Genomic DNA, 16,205 nt, shown 5'->3' with positions numbered 1-16,205 from the left:
ACTACATTTAATCCCCTCGTCTAAATCATGAATGTACAATGTAAACAGCTGGGGCCCCAGCACAGAACCTTGCGGTACCCCACTAGTCACTGCCTGCCATTCTGAAAAGTACCCATTTACTCCTACTCTCTGCTTCCTGTCTGACAACCAGTTCTCAATCCACGTCAGCACACTACCCCCAATCCCATGTGCTTTAACTTTGCACATTAATCTCTTGTGTGGGACCTTGTCGAAAGCCTTCTGAAAGTCCAAATATACCACATCAACTGGTTCTCCTTTGTCCACTTTACTGGAAACATCCTCATGTTATATATGCATGTCAATGTATGTACTGTAACACCTGACCACTGAATGTACCTTCATCCTGTATACACTATACCTGTACCACCAGAGGGTGCTGCTGCTGGAGACCTAAGGGTCACCTGTACATTGCAGGTCACCAAGTATAAAAGGGAGCTCACATCTTGGTGTCCTCACTCTAGGAGCTGCAATAAAGAACTAAGGTCACTACAGTTCAAGTACTATACTCTTACCCTGTGGAGTTGATATTAGAGTGCTTGCATACACAACAATTGGCGACAAGGTTACAAATTTCCAAGCACAATATGTCTAACCTAAGCAACTTCCAACAATTCGCTGATGTGGAAGATTGAGATGCCTTTGTGGAAAGGCTAGAACACTTTTTCATCGTGAACGACCTGGCTGGGGACTCACTGACCTTGCTGGAAAACAAGCGCAGAACCATCCTGCTCAGCAGTTGTGGGCCCAATGTCCACGGCTCGTCAGGGACCTGCTAGCCCCAGCGAAGACGACAACCAAGACCTATACGGAGATCGTAACTTTAATACAAGAACAACTCAAACCCAAAGAGAGCATCTTCACAGCCAGACACCGGTTCTACACCCACTGGTTGCCCGAAGGCCAAGAAATTGCTAAATATGCTGCAGATCTGAAAAGATTCGCTGCACCGTGTGATTTTGGCGACCACCTCACCGAAGCACTAAGGGACATCTTCGTTATTGGAATCGGCCACAAGGGCCTCCTCCATAAACTGCACTCTGAGGACACTACGGTCAGCCTGCAGAAGGCAATCAAAGTGAGCCAGGCATTCATGATTTCGGTCTGCGACTCCAAGAGGATGATGACTCACCCCCAGGACTCTAACCCGACAAGTACAGTGAACCGAATGGCGACTTTCAGAGGCAAGACTGCTGCCTGAGTCCCGCAACCCTGAGTCCGCCACATGGGCCAACCGGCTAGCCCCGTGCTGGCGCTGTGGAGGAAACCACAGGGCCCACCAGTGCCGATACAAAGACTATACCTGCAAAGGCTGTAACACTAAAGGTCATCTTCAGTGAATGTGTAGAAGAAGTTTTACTCACCGAGTCGCTGAAGAGTTGGCCGATCACCCGGGCTCCAGAACTGATGAAGATGAAGCTGCTCAGCCCCTGGAAGAGGTGTACGGGATATATACCTGCTCCACTGAGAATTCCCCATGGCAAATGGAAGTAGAACTCAACGGGGTTCCAGTCTCGATGGAGATCGACACAGGGGCGAGCCAGTCATTGATGAATCAGACGGCCTTTGAGAAACTCTGGGACAACCCCGGCAAATGACCCAAAATGTCCCCAATCCAGGCAAAGCTGCTCACTTACACAAAAGGCACCATCCCGGTCGTTGGCAGCGTGGAGGTCCAGGTATCCCATGGCGGCGTGATGCACAAGTTTCCCTTGTGGATTGTTGCCGGTGATGGTCTAACGCTGCTGGGGAGAAGATGGATGAAGCAAGTCCAAATCTGTCGGAGCGATGAAGGTCTCTGGGCCCCGGCGATCGACATCCTGCGCCGTCCCAAACTTGGATCCATTGCAGCACCTGAAAATCCTCCCATCCGACTCGACTGCGCGGCGACGACACAGACTGCACAACTCAGCGGCGAGATGATCCAACCTGAACGACCAGACCTCACCTTCCAGGCTCCAGTGGCAGGACTCCAAGGGAAGAAGATCGGCGCAAAAGGTAGATTTCCAGCATCCATGGCAGAACCTGGGGCGAGAAGGATCACCTCAGCCTACCTCGTGGAGAGAAAGAAGTTGGTGCCCACACCACGAGGCGAAGCACCTGGAATCAAGACGGTCACGGCCAGACCACGAGGGGCAGCATTAAGGGAGCAACACGTGTTACCGAGCGTCGAACCGGATTGGGGTAAAGATTGCAAGACCCTCTTAAAGGAGACCGGCAACCCAAAACAATTAAAGGGACAATTCCACTCTTGGCACAGCGTGCCAGTGATATTAAAGATAAAAGTGTAATTAATGAATGCAGGTATACAAATGTACTGTTGAATGGTGATGCCGGCAATGCTAATGGGAGAAATGTAACGAATATTTCAAAAAGTGATGTAAGTGACAAGTTTGTACTGTTGAACAGTGATGCCAGTAATGCTAACGTGACAAATGTAACTAACAAAGGCAGGTATTCAAATGTAACCTTTGTACAGAGATACTGATAGCACACAAGAAAGCGTTGTAAGTGACAAATGTGAAAGTGTAAAGAGATATAACAATGTCGAGTCGGCTAGTTGCGATCGGAGCCAATGTATCATGTACGCTAATGATAGAATGAGAAATAATACCGGGTTCTACATGTATACTGACAATGCCAAAAGTAACCCCCCGTGGGAAACACCCAGGTCCAGCGGGCTACCTGATCATGTAGCCTGTGCTTCCGGGACCAATGTGATGTCCCAGGAAGGGTTCATACACACCCAGTGGGAGCATACCCACTGTAGGGACAGCGGTCAATGGGCAGAACAGCCACCACCTTCACCTTCACCTTCACCCTGTATACACTATAGTATGAGTTGAAGAGGATTTACTGTGATTGAATGGCTGCATTACAGGGAGCAGTGTGCGGTGGCGCGGTCCCGGCCTGCAAGACCATCAGCAGGCCGGGGCCATCAGAGGGAGCAGCAGCAGCAGCATACCACTGCAGGAGGGCGACGGCTGCGAAGTCAGGTCGCTGATTGAAGTGCGGGCAGGCACATCAGGAGGGGCGAAGGAGCGGTAAGAGGAAGTGACCGGGGCCCAGAAGAGGCGTGACTTCGGGGCCCAGAAGGGGTGAGGGCCCAGGGGCAGCATGGGCCAGCCCACACTGTGATATGTGTGCGCGCTCGGTCCGTGCAGCAGAGCTGGTCTCCAGTCGTCTGGGGTAATCCTTGCTACTGGACCAAGACCTAGCTCTGTCAAGCTAGTGTGCAACGGCCACCACACGTTAAAAAACTCCAACCACAGGCATCTTCCACCCTCCAAGATGTAGTTCGGGATCTGAAATATTAGGTCCTTCATTGAAACACGTGAACTCATCCTTTTTTGGCATGGAAGCAAGTCATCCTCGCTTCGAGGGACTGCCTATGATGAAACTATACCTGTACCACCAGAGGGTGCTGCTGCTGGAGACCTAACGGTCACCTGCACATTGCAGGTAACCAAGTATCAAAGGGAGCTCACCTCTTGGTATCCTCACTCTAGCAGCTGCAATAAAGGACTAAGGTCACCACTGTTCAAGTACTATACCCTTACATCGTGGAGTTGTTATTAGAGTGCTTACATACACAACAGTATGCTTCTGCTCGCTGGGCATACACCCACCATGTAAACATTGTGTTCCATCTGAGGAGCAGGAGTGGGAACGTCCAGCTTAGGGAGTCTCTGTTCCTGACCCATCCCTGCCTATTATGTGAACCTGGAAATGGTGGAGATACGGCATAACTGGATCTCTGCTGCTTCTGCTGGTCGCCTGCCAGAGTTATAGTGGGAGACCAGCATAATCTCCGTGGATGTTAGCGACAGGATCTGTTCACAATAATCAGAAAGTAGAATTAACAGGTATTTCAACTAATATTGTTTGGGATTTCTTCTCAGGTAAAAATATTATCAAATCGTTTGAATAAATCTATACACCTACACAAGCACACAGAGAGGGCTGGATTTGGGGCTTTTAGTATGTCGGGGCATTAATCGCGGCGGGGCGTTAACTTAGCGCCTGAAAATAGTTTGCGCCTTTGACTGCAAGTTTCACAGAAAATGTAAGTTGGAGGAACGTTGGCGTTAAGTCAGTCATTGCACAATGAACTTTGTGTGCCTGAGCCGAAACTTGCGTTGATAAAGGAGGTGGTCATTTTGCGCACGTGCAGTGACATTTATTTTCCTCCCGTCGCAAACGCTAATGTAGGGCGTGGCAGCTTCATGCATATAAACTGTCCCACTTCAGCCACTTCTGCATAGATGGAGGAGCAGGATGGAAGGCAGCATGCCAGGTGCTTCAGCAATGAGGTGAGGGAGGCCTTACTCAGTGCAGTGGAGAGGAGGTGGAGGTGGTCCTCACTCCATCTTGCTGGGGGAGCAAGACCACTCCCACCTGTATTTAAGAGGCTGTGGAGCGACATAGCAGAGGAGGTCTCTGCTGCAGACATTATGCCCAGAACTGGGACACAATAGCGAAAAATGTTCAACAACCTTACCAGACTCTTCAGGGTGAGTACCACTCACATTTACGTATGCCTTCTTTCCTTCTAATGTGAATCTCACACACGATGTGAAGTCTTTCAAGCAAAAGTCTTGCTGTCTGCGATGGTTTCACAATGCATAAGAAAGATCAAGCTTACTTCTGCACCCATTGCCTTCTAAGGATCGATGCACATTAACTCACGAATTTACATTCTTCCTCACAATACACTCGCACTGCTGCTGTCACTTTCAGAAAGATCACCTACAGTCCCTATGTTACATCCCTCTAACCTCCCAGCAATCACTAACGAAGCTCATGCAACTTCGAAACAGATTGAACGTAAGCCACTAGAACATTCAGACAGTCTCACCTATTGTACTACGGTAGGCATCTGTGCTACAACAGGAGAGTAACCCTTTCTGAACCCTTCCTATTTTTATCTTTGCAGTCGAAGCACTCCCACAACAGAAGGGAGCAGCTGCACACAGGCAAGGGGCCGTCTGAAATACTGCAACTTAATGATGTCGAGGAACGGGTGTCAGCCCTCATTGGAGTAGCCACTCGAGCAGTTGCTAGGGACGATGTGTGCCAATTTCGGGTAGTGAAGGTATTTAAATGGATATGGCACCTGAAGAAGTTGCATTGAGACGTATAAAGAAGTGGCGGCAGCCCTTCAAATGAACATGTGCAATGCCACCTTCCTCATATCACCCTGCCCCCTCCCCTGCTTGACAAATCTTCGAGAATTTTTTGAAGATGTAACTAGTAGAGTGGATAAGGGAGAACCAGTGGATGTCATGTATTTGGACTTTCAAAAGGCTTTTGACAAGGTCCCACACAAGGGATTAGTGTGAAAATTAAAGCACATGGTATTGGGGGTAATGTATTGACGTGGATAGAGAACTGGTTGGCAGACATGAAGCAAAGAGTAGGAATGGCAGGCAGTGACTAGTGGGGTATCACAAGGTTCAGTGCTGGGACCCCAGCTATTTACAATATACATTAATGATTTAGCTAAAGGAATTGATGTAATATCTCCAAGTTTGCAGATGACACTAAGCTGGGTGGCAGTGTGAGCTGTGAGGAGGACGCTAAGAGACTTGGACAGGTTAGGTGAGTGGGCAAATGCATGGCAGATGTAGTATAATGTGGATATATGTGAGGTTATCCAATTTGGTGGCAAAAACAGGAAGGCAGAATATTATCTGAAGGGGAAAGCCATATAGGACAGAGATGAGGAGAAACTTTTTCACCCAGAGAATTGTGAACCGATGGAATTCTCTACCACAGAAAGTTGTTGAGTCCAATTCGTTGGATATATTCAAAAGGGAGTTAGATGTGGCCCTTACAGATAAATGGATCAAGAGGTATGGAGAGAAGGCAGGAGTGGGGTACTGAAGTTGCATGGTCAGCCATGATCATATTGAATGGCGGTGCAGGCTCTAAGGGACGAATGGCTCCTGCACCTATTTTCTTTGTTTCTATGTTTCTATGTGACAGATTAGGGAAAGGGGAGGTGCAACGAGACCTGGGTGTCATGGTACATCAGTCATTGAAAGTTGGCATGCAGGTACAGCAGGCGGTGAAGAAGGCAAATGGCATGTTGGCCTTCATAGCGAGAGGAATTGAGTATAGGAGCAGGGAGGTCTTACTACAGGGTCTTGGTGAGGCCACACCTTGAATATTGTGTACAGTTTTGGTTTCCTAATCTGAGGAAAGACATTCTTGCTATTGAGGGAGTGCAGCAAAGGTTCACCAAACTGATGCCCGGGATGGCAGTACTGACACATGAAGAAAGACTGGATCGACTTGGCTTATATTCACTGAAATTTAGAAGAATGAGAGGGGATCTCATAGAAATGTATAAAATTCTGATGGGATTGGACAGGTTAGATGCAGGAAGAATGTTCCCAATGTTGGGGAAGTCCAGAACCAGGGGTTACAGTCTAAGGATAAGGGGTAAGTCATTTAGGACCGAGATGAGGAGAAACTTCTTCACTCAGAGAATTGTGAACCTGTGGAATTCTCTACCACAGAAAGTTGTTGAGGCCAGTTCATTAGATATATTCAAAAGGGAGTTAGATGTGGCCCTTACCGCTAAAGGGATCAAGTGGTATGGAGAGAAAGCAGGAATGGGGTACTGAAGTTCCATGATCAGCCATGGCCTACTCCTGCACCTATTTTCTATATTTCCATGTTTCTAACCACACATATGTGTTTTTGTGCCTGCAGAAGATCTGCCACAATCAAGCCAGCCTTCCTGGGACACATCAACCTCAGGCCATGGTTGTGATGATGAGGCTGTAGGCAAAACCAACATAACTGAGCCGCAGAGCCCACCAGTTGCCCTGCCTCCACATTCTTCATCTGGCGACAATGAGATTTTGAGGGTTCTGAGCCTTCGGCGGCTCCTGGCCCCAGTCGCCTACAGCAACGTAGCACGAGAGGGCAATCTTGCAGGTCAGCTCTCTGGAGGGTGTCGGTAAAGTCGGTCTGCTCAATGACAGGCAGACATGGAACTGAACTTGGTGGAACTGCCCAGGGAAACACAGGAATGCACCGTGAGCTCATGGCTGCATTGGGATGGACCCTAGAGAGCATGGACAAGCTTACTGCAACTGTTGTGGAAGCAGCATCACAGATTGAAAATGCAACTCAGGAATCCAGCGAGGCCATCATTGCCCACACATAGAGGTTGGTGGCCTCGCGCAGCGACAGTGGCATTCCCGAGTGTGTGGTGCATGCCCTTTAGCACGTTACAGCATCGCATGAATCACAGGCACAAGTTACGCTTCAGCTTGGTGATGTGATGAGGTTGATGACTACTGCCATCCTCTCTGCGTTCCCCACTGTCCAAAGGGGAAGTGACGGTGCAGAAGCAGACCAGCAAGTTGTACACACATTGTGCTCTGGATGCTGAGGCCCAGCCCCGTTAGTGAGTCAGTGGCTCCCAGGAAATGGAAGGCGCTGTCCTTCCTCAGGATGACAGCATTCCAGCTCCCACCACTGACTCGCCAACCATGCACCATACATGGTTGACACCCCAGCTACCAATCACTGCGTCCACCGATGATGAGGTGCAGCAGTCCGTAGTTGAGCCTTCCAGGGTCCAGGGTGCCCTCAGACACCGTCTGCCTTGTCTGCCCCTCCAACACAGCAGGCTCTAGCAGCCTTGCTGTGGGCACTGAGGCCTCATTGAGGAGGAGCAGCAGGCCTGGGAGAGTGCTGGAGGGAAGGGAAAAGGGCAAAAGTATGACTAAGAGCCATTAAGGGCTGGCACAAGGTTGAGCTCATTCAGAATTGTTCACATTATCAATAGTTGTATCTGAAGAAATGGATTAGTTTCTATTGACTTGCTGCAGGAAGCAGTTTTGTGTTTATTTAGTTTTGACATTATCATTGTATCATTTTGGGTTGTTGGGGGGGACCTTGTTCGTTATTGATGTTAATAAAAATGTAACTTGGAACTTTGCCATTGGTGGCTTGTGTCTCATTGCAGAATTCAGTTTAGTTGAGCCATTCAAGCAAACCGGTCAATGATGAGCTGCTGATGTAAGGCACTTGCTGCGGCTGCATCTCCAAGCTGCATACCCTGTAGTTGTGGTGGATAGCAATGGGTTCCTTGGCAGGCTCATCTTCCTTGTCCTCCTCCTGAGGTGGTCCTGTAATCCTCAGTGGCAATGCCTAGCCCCTCATGATGGCTAAATTGTGTAGCATGCAGCACACCTCAATGAATTTGGAGACCTGTTGAGGGGAGTATTGAAAGCTGCCTCCAGAGCGGTCCAGGCATTGGAACCGTTGCTTGAGCACACCGATTGTCTGTTCAATGATATTGCATGTGGCTGCATGGCTGTCGTTGCTCAGCTTCTGTGGTGGGGTTCCGAAGGGAGGTCATGAGCCAGGTGGCTGGGCCATAACCTTTGTCCCTGAGCCAGCCCTGCCTTTGTTTTTGTCGCTGAAGCATTCGTGACACACTGCTCTCACGCAAGATGAAAGCATCATGTGCGCTTCCTGGATAGTGGCAATCACTGTGAGGATGCGCTGCGTATGGTCGCAGACCAGCTGTACATTTAGGGAGTGGTATCCCTTTCGGTTTCTGAAGACCTCTGCATTGTGTAATGGTGCTTGCAAGGTGATGTGTGTGCAGTCAATGACTCCTTGAACCTTGGGGAAAGCTACAATTCTTTCTAAGCCTAAAGTCCTTGCATTCTGGCTGTCCCTGCTTATTATGAATTTTATGAAGTCTATTCTGTGTGCGTAAAGTGCTCTTGCAACCAGGCAAATGCAGCAATGTGCAGTGTGCTGAGAGATGCTGCATATGTCCCTTGCTCATGCCTGGAAGGAGCCGGAGGCTTAGAAGGCCATCTCCATAGTCACCTTCACCTCGACGGGCAGCGCAGTCTTGTTGGCGCTAGTAGGCTGTGGGTCTGCCTGTAGGAGCTGGCATATCTCTGTCAACACTTCTAATCAGAAGCGCAGTCATCTAACACAGTGCACCTCAGAGGTATGAGCGATGTTCCCTGTAAACCCGTAAGGGGTAAGGCCTCCTCCTCATATGTCTGCAACCTTTTCTAATCCATGGCCCAACATGGCCAAGAACTCTTCTTCCAGCTTGAAGCCTCCTGCCAATAGCAACCAGCATGATACGCTGGTGAACTTGTATTGCCCCCATTGAAATCTCTCACTGACCTTGTAAGCAAAGTGTCATGGTATATAAAAGTGCCGTTTGTAACTCGGAGCCTCGTGCAGCGTTCTGCGCGCAACCATAGCAGCCACTGACAACTGCGATACAAGATCCTCCAGCCTCCATTTAAATATACCACCAATAGCGCCTGGGTCTTCCTGGTTTCTTCAGGTATTTCCTGGGGCAGGTGTTAAATGAGGCGTGAAGGCCGAATGTTCCATCTGGGGCGCAAGCACAGCCTTGCATGACGATTGACATCATAATCATGCTGAAAACGAAGGGCGGGGCAGTAAGTTTTTGCACGGCACAGACCAATAGCTGAATGTTCCAGCCGGGCGTTAATCCTGGATGCCAGTCATAACGCCCAAAAACAGCATTTTACGCCTCGCCGGGCGCTAACTGAGATGCAAATGAGCCAAAAATCCAGACCTCCCAACAGTAGTGATAAGATTGTAATCAGGAGCAGGAGCCAGGGTGATTTTTATCCTTGTTACCCAGGGATGCTCTGGACATTTGCCCTATCCACAATGCCATTGCAGTTGAGATTAGCTAATGCAGCACAAAGCAGGGTTCGAACCTCAGACCTTGCTGGCCTGTCTGCCTCTAAAAACAACAACACACGGTGCTCCATTGGTGCTGCAATATCATTATTTCAATGTTTTTTAGCGCTTCATGTCGGAAGTGGAGCACTTAATCAAGCACTGGCTGTGCAACGCTGCCATATTTAAAGGGCTCTTCCCTCCCTTAAAGGGAACGGCCATCGTTGCAAGCTCTGCAATTAAAGGGAACGGCCATCGTTGCAAGCTCTGCAATTAAAGAATCACCTTCCTGGACCACCAAGGGAGCGGGGGACTCATGCGATCAGCCCAGCAGGAAGCCGCAAAGAAAACAGAGTATCACAGCGAAAACAAAGATATGTTTTTTCTTTTACTTACTTTGCCCACCTCGCCTTTAATTATTGCCGCGATAGTGGCCTGGCTGCCCAATTCATGCCTCCTGCAGTTGCCGGTGTTTTCGTCCAGTGCTGCTGCAGGGGACAAAAGTCCATTCCGGGGCTGGGGCGCTAACGGGGCAATGCGCATAGTGATGACATCACGATCTCCGGACGCAGGAAATCGGGGCACAACGCCATTGTACCGCCACTAAACTCCCGCCCAATATGGCAGGAATAGTTGTCAATGCTGCGCCTGGGCACGAATGCACTTGTGCCCCATTAGCGCCCCCGGGGGCACTAATGGAAGAGGCAAATGCACTGAATTTCTAGGCCTTAGAATCATAGATTCATAGAGCTAGATTTTCCACTTTCTTTGCATGCTTAACACCCACCTAACGTCCATTTTACCGCTGAAATGACGTATAACGTCCATATATCGCCCATTGAGCCACAAAATGGAAACTGGCGGGCATTTTTCGGACACTTATCGGCGAGCGTTACTTTCCCCATGTGCGTAACGCCAGGAAAAAATAATACCGTCTGCCCACTTTTTTTGGACGGAATCGTCAGAATGGGCGAAATCAACGGCCATAATATCGGCCAGCGTTAGTTTCTGCACAGAATGAACGGCAAGATTCAATAATACCGCTTGCCCATTTTTTTTTGTCATAAAGATCACATTTGCCAAAACTAACGCCCGGAGATTGCCCAGCATTACTTTCACCACCTCACACACATATATCGCCCACAATATCGCTTGCTCAAAAAACCGCCCGGAAAAAGTGGAACTAACCGGAACTACTCACATGGACGCCATGTTCTAAATCACATGTCGCATCATGAGATTTAACGCTACTGCCCATTTCATATCGCTTGCAGTAACGCCCAATTTCAAAAATGGAGACTAGGTGCGTTGAGAATGGGTGAGAAGTCGGCGATCTGAAAGCCCATTTTTACCGCCCACGCTGGAAATAATGCCCATTTTTGGGTGATCTGCACAAAAGTGTAAAATCTAGCCCATAGAATGATACAACACAGAAAGACATAATTTGGCCCATCGTGTCTGTGCCGGCTCTTTGGTAGAGCTGTGCAATTAGTTCCACTCCCCTGCTCTTTCCCCATAGCCCTGTACATTTTTTCTTTTCCATTATTTATTCCATTCTCTATTGAAAGCTAGTATTTCTACTAAATCTGTTTCACTAACCCTTTTAGGCTGTGCATTCCAGATTATAACAACTCGCTGCATACATTTTTTCCCTCATGTCACCTCTGGTTCTTTTGCCAATCACCTTAAATCTGTGTCTCTGGTCACCGACCCTTCTGCCACTGGAAACAGTTTCTCCTTATTTCTCATCTACAAGAAAAAGCACTCGCTGTCAGAAATTACAAATGTGTTCATCTTAAAAATGTCACTGTGTCAATTCTGACAAAAATAAAATCAGCTACTGATAATCAAATCAAAACAGCATCATCTTTCAGATCTGAAATCAACATCATGTAAATCCAATTTCACTTTCTCTTATGTTAATGCAATACCAAAGTTTTAGTATGGGTTGCAAAATTGAGAGCTATATAACCTTTGCTTCAGAATTAATAACATTCTGTAATGCTCTGACATACTTCATAAATACTTCAACCCATCACTGCAGGCAAATTCATATCTGGCAGGACCTGTAAGGAATCTAAAAGTATGAGTAATTTGTGTGCTAATATTAAATAACTGTTAGTATGTTTACTGGACAAGATGAATTACTAACTTTATTAAAATCTTTAATTATAATTGTGAACACCATGCAGATGCAATAAATCCTAGTATAAGCAGAGATGATTTTCAGAAAATAAAAACTGCCAACCCGTTTTTCATTTTTCTACAAGCACACAGAGTGGTGATATAATTTCTATTGAAAAATTCCATCACACCACTAGTATATGATTCATTGTTGAGAAATATGTCTCTTTTTACTCTCTCCACAAAGAACATTGCCAGACAATTTTCATGAATGCAAAGCCAATGTATAAACTCTTTACCAGTGCCACTGCTTAGATAACCACTAGAAATCCTGGCCCAAAATTCCTAGACCTGGGTGGGTGGGAGAACGTGGTATTTGAGGCAGGTTTTGATTCTGCAGGATCTCCAAGCCTTGTTTTACCTTGTTAAATTCTGGGGGGAGGTGTGGGGGGTGGGGGAAGGTTGGGCTTTTCTATCATCCATCCCTTTCCAGTCTGACATGACTCAAAGAAGCGGGACTCTTGGGGTGAAATTGCCTGGACCAGAAGTCCCGCCAGTTCCACTTTTACTGTGGAAGTATGCTTGCATTAATCAGATGTTATGGCTGCGCCAATGTGGTGCTAAGGTCTAGTGCTGGAGAGGGCCTAATCAACCATGAATTGGGATGAGGTCGACACTGATGCCTGAAGTAACACCCACTGCACTTCTGGTACCAGAGTGGGATCCAGAAAATACAGGCCAATATTTTCTATGAAAGGGAATTTAAATTGAATTCAGTTAAGTGTTAGAAAAGTTAAGAAATGAAACAGAGTAATATTCTGTTTACAAGGTAAAGAACATCCATTTATCTAACACCTCATATAGCACCTTATCCCATAGTGCTTTACAATCACGGTTTAAAAAAAATGTATTTACTGTTATTACATGAACAATTGTGGCAACCAACTTGTGCACAGCAAGCTCCCACAATTGGTAAATTAGATAAATGGCCAGTTAATCAACTGTTGGATGGTGTTGTTTGAGAGAGGAACATCAGGACAACTTGTTCTTCAAATAATGTCATGGGATTGCTCAGAAATGGGGATGTCCGCTGATGACTGCACAGTGTTCAGTGCCAGTAACAACTCCTCAGATAATGAAGCAGTCCATGCCCACATGCAGCAAGACCTGGTCGACATTCAGGCTTGGGCTGATGTGGCAAGTTACATTTATGCCACACAAGTACCAGGAAATGACTATCACCAACAAGCAAGAGTCTAACCACTGTCCCATGACATTTAACAGCATTTTCATCACCGAGTCGCTCACCATCAACATTCTGGGGGTCACCATTGACCAGAAACTTAACTGGACAAACCACATAACTTCTGTGGCTACAAGTGCAGCTCAGTGGCTGGGTATTCTGTGGTGAGTGTCTCACCTCCTGACTCCCCAAAGCCTTTCCACCATCTACAAGGCACAAGTCAGGAGTGTGATGGAATATTCTCCACTTGCTTGGATGAGCGCAGCTCCTGTAAGATTCGTCCAAAAAATTAGCGTGCACTTTTGAACTTTGCTGGGACATATTCACTGTACAGCAGAAGAGCTGATCTGGAGCAGGTCCAAACATGTTTAAGTTGAATACACACAACTGGGCAGGAATGAGAATGGCTGAATGCAGTAACATCATGGTTGATGAGCGCCTTTTGTCATGTAATTGGAACCCATCAGTGAGACATTAAGTAAAGTGGCTGAGGTTTCAGGTCATCGAAAGACGAAGGAAAGCTATTTTGACCACAGACTCATCATAGCCACCCATCGACAGCCCAGTTGTCAAAGGGGCAGGCAAAGACTTGATTTTTGCTTTTCAGTTGGACAGCCTCAGGCGGGAAGGACAGTTGGATTTTAAGCAGTCTTGCAGGTATAAGAACGGCAGTTGGAAGTCATCTCTCTCTCTTGCCTCTTCTACCCCTGTTTGCAACACACAAGGACCGAGCACTCCATCTGGAACGGAGAGAAGAAACCACCATCTATGAGCCAAGAGAGTCTTGCTACTTCAACTGGGAGGCTGATCTTGAGACTGGACTTGAATACCACAGTTTGGTACAGACCCAGAAGATACGCCTCATTGGGAGAAGCAGCAAGTAAGCCAGAGGGGTAATTAGTGAGCATTTATCCCAGTCCACAGATCTTTAAGACCACCACATAATGTGAAAGGATGTCGTGTGTCCCAAACAAGCTTTAGGAGTTTTCAGGGGAGGTATTTTAGATGTGGGTACTTCGCTTTGGGGCCTGTTTCGACAGGCCACACTATGTATTGTACTGCATTTGTTTGTTTTACACACCAGGGTGTGTGTGGTTTTACTGGGTGCAGGTGTGTGTTTTAACTTTAATAAAGCATTGCTGGTCGAGACCGAGGTATTTGTCCATGACTTGCTCATCTGTTCCCTACAGTAATAATTACCAGCGTTAGAACTATTGTAAAGTGGGTTTTTTTTTTAAATATCTAAGAGATACCACTTTCAGAATCTGGTGACCGTGGCACGATGCTGGGTGTACTGAACAGAGAGTTATGGAAGATATTAAGGCCAAGAGATTGGCAATGGTGGCTAGGATTTCCTCATATATCTTTGGGAAAGTTAACGTAACACAACAGTGGGTACTAGACCTTTTGTGAGCTCAGAGTCCGGAGGACAAAGATGCTGAGTGGATGGGGAGTAAGGAGCATAGAAAGGCAAAAGAAAAGGCCATCTGGCTCCTGTGTCTGCAGAAGCAAGTCTAGCTGCTTAGGGAGCAGGTTGGTAGGCTTAAGGCAGAGCTCAAAGACTCCGAGGAGCAGTCAGCCGCAAGGGCCGTGGTAGGAACGAGGCTTTTAGATGAGTTGAGCGAAGAAAAGCAGGAGAGGCACACTCAGGAGAAAACCTCCCGTAACAAAAGGGAGTATCTGCAGTGTCAGGTAGCAAAGGCCAAGCTCAAGGAGCAGGTTGCACGGGAGGAGACCGCTCATCTAGCGGGTAAAGTAAACGGGCTGGATGGGCAACTGAAGGATATTAAGACAGCTTACAGGGTAGCTAGCAGTGGCAGGTTTGAGAGTTGGAATCACGGGCCTTGCCATGAAAAAATCCAAAGCTTGACTCAAGCTCTTGCCAAAGCCAAAGGCATGATTTGCTTGATGGCCCCAGGGGAAGCTCGGGTGGATTGGGAAGAGGAAGAAGAAGATAGCGAGGATGGGGGCCAGGGTAGGGAGGTCCGACCACAGCTTGAAGTGCCAAAGGGATTGATGTAGCCCATTAGACAGCAGAAGTACGGTGCGCCTGTAGACGGCCAAGGTCAGGGGGTGCTGCAAAGCGATTTTGTGGTCCCATTCACAACCCCACAGCTGCAAAATATGATTTCAAGGGTGCCCAAGCTTACCAATGAAGGAGACACATCAGTCCACTTCACGGAGGTGGAACAGGTGGGAGGGATTAATGGGTGTAATGAAGCAAAGGTTCACAAGCTGTTATTATTTTTCCTGGAGTGGAAGATGTATCAGGCCCTATCTGCTGAAAGCAAAAGGGGGCAGGGAACCATAGAGGGTTTAAAGGAGAAAATCCCAAGAGCCATGGGTTACACCCAAGGTAGTCCATTCTCCGGGTGGAAAAGGTGCTGCACCTGGCTGGGAAAGCACCTCAGGCTTTTGCGGACTGGCTCTGGCCGGTCTATAATAAAGTCTGTCATGGAGTGCTAGACCAAGCGCAGTTGCAGGGGGAGCCAAGGAACCATTGGCTCAGGACCCTAATGTCAAAAAGTTTGCTCCTGATTAGGGTAAAGTCCGAGGACTGGTTTGACCCTGAGAATCTCCAGAACATGGAGGCCGATGTGCTCTGGCACATGACACTGGCATTTAAGGCCGGTATAGAGGAAGAGGTCAAACCAGTTAAAGGGAAGGTTCACGAGTTAAAGGCCAGTGAGGGTAGTTAAAAGGAATGGCGCCAGGAAGGGGGTAGCTCAGAGCGGGCTAGGACGTGTTTCGGGTGTGGGAAGACGGGACACTGGAGGAGAGACTGCCCGGCCCCGAGAGGGGCAGGGCAAAGGGGATTCTCCAGTGCCTAAGACAAAACCTGTCGAGGCGAAGGGACCGATCCCGGAACAATTTGATGTTCTGGTGGCCACCCTTCAGACAGCTTTTGTGCCAGAGCAGTGAAGGGTAGATGCTGCCGTGAGCAGGGAAATCCCGACCGCTCAGGTAATCCCACCACTCTGACTAGCACGCACCCAGCCTGAGTACCTGTGTTCGTTCACGTACGATGAGTGGAGTAGACCATGCGTGAAGATGGGGGTGGAGAAGGTAGTGGGGAAGTATTTGATGGACACCGGGACTTTCAACACGG

Source organism: Pristiophorus japonicus, chromosome 7 (assembly GCF_044704955.1).
Source record: "Pristiophorus japonicus isolate sPriJap1 chromosome 7, sPriJap1.hap1, whole genome shotgun sequence".
NCBI lineage: Eukaryota > Metazoa > Chordata > Chondrichthyes > Pristiophoridae > Pristiophorus > Pristiophorus japonicus.
Note: the sequence above shows the minus strand (reverse complement) of the source record.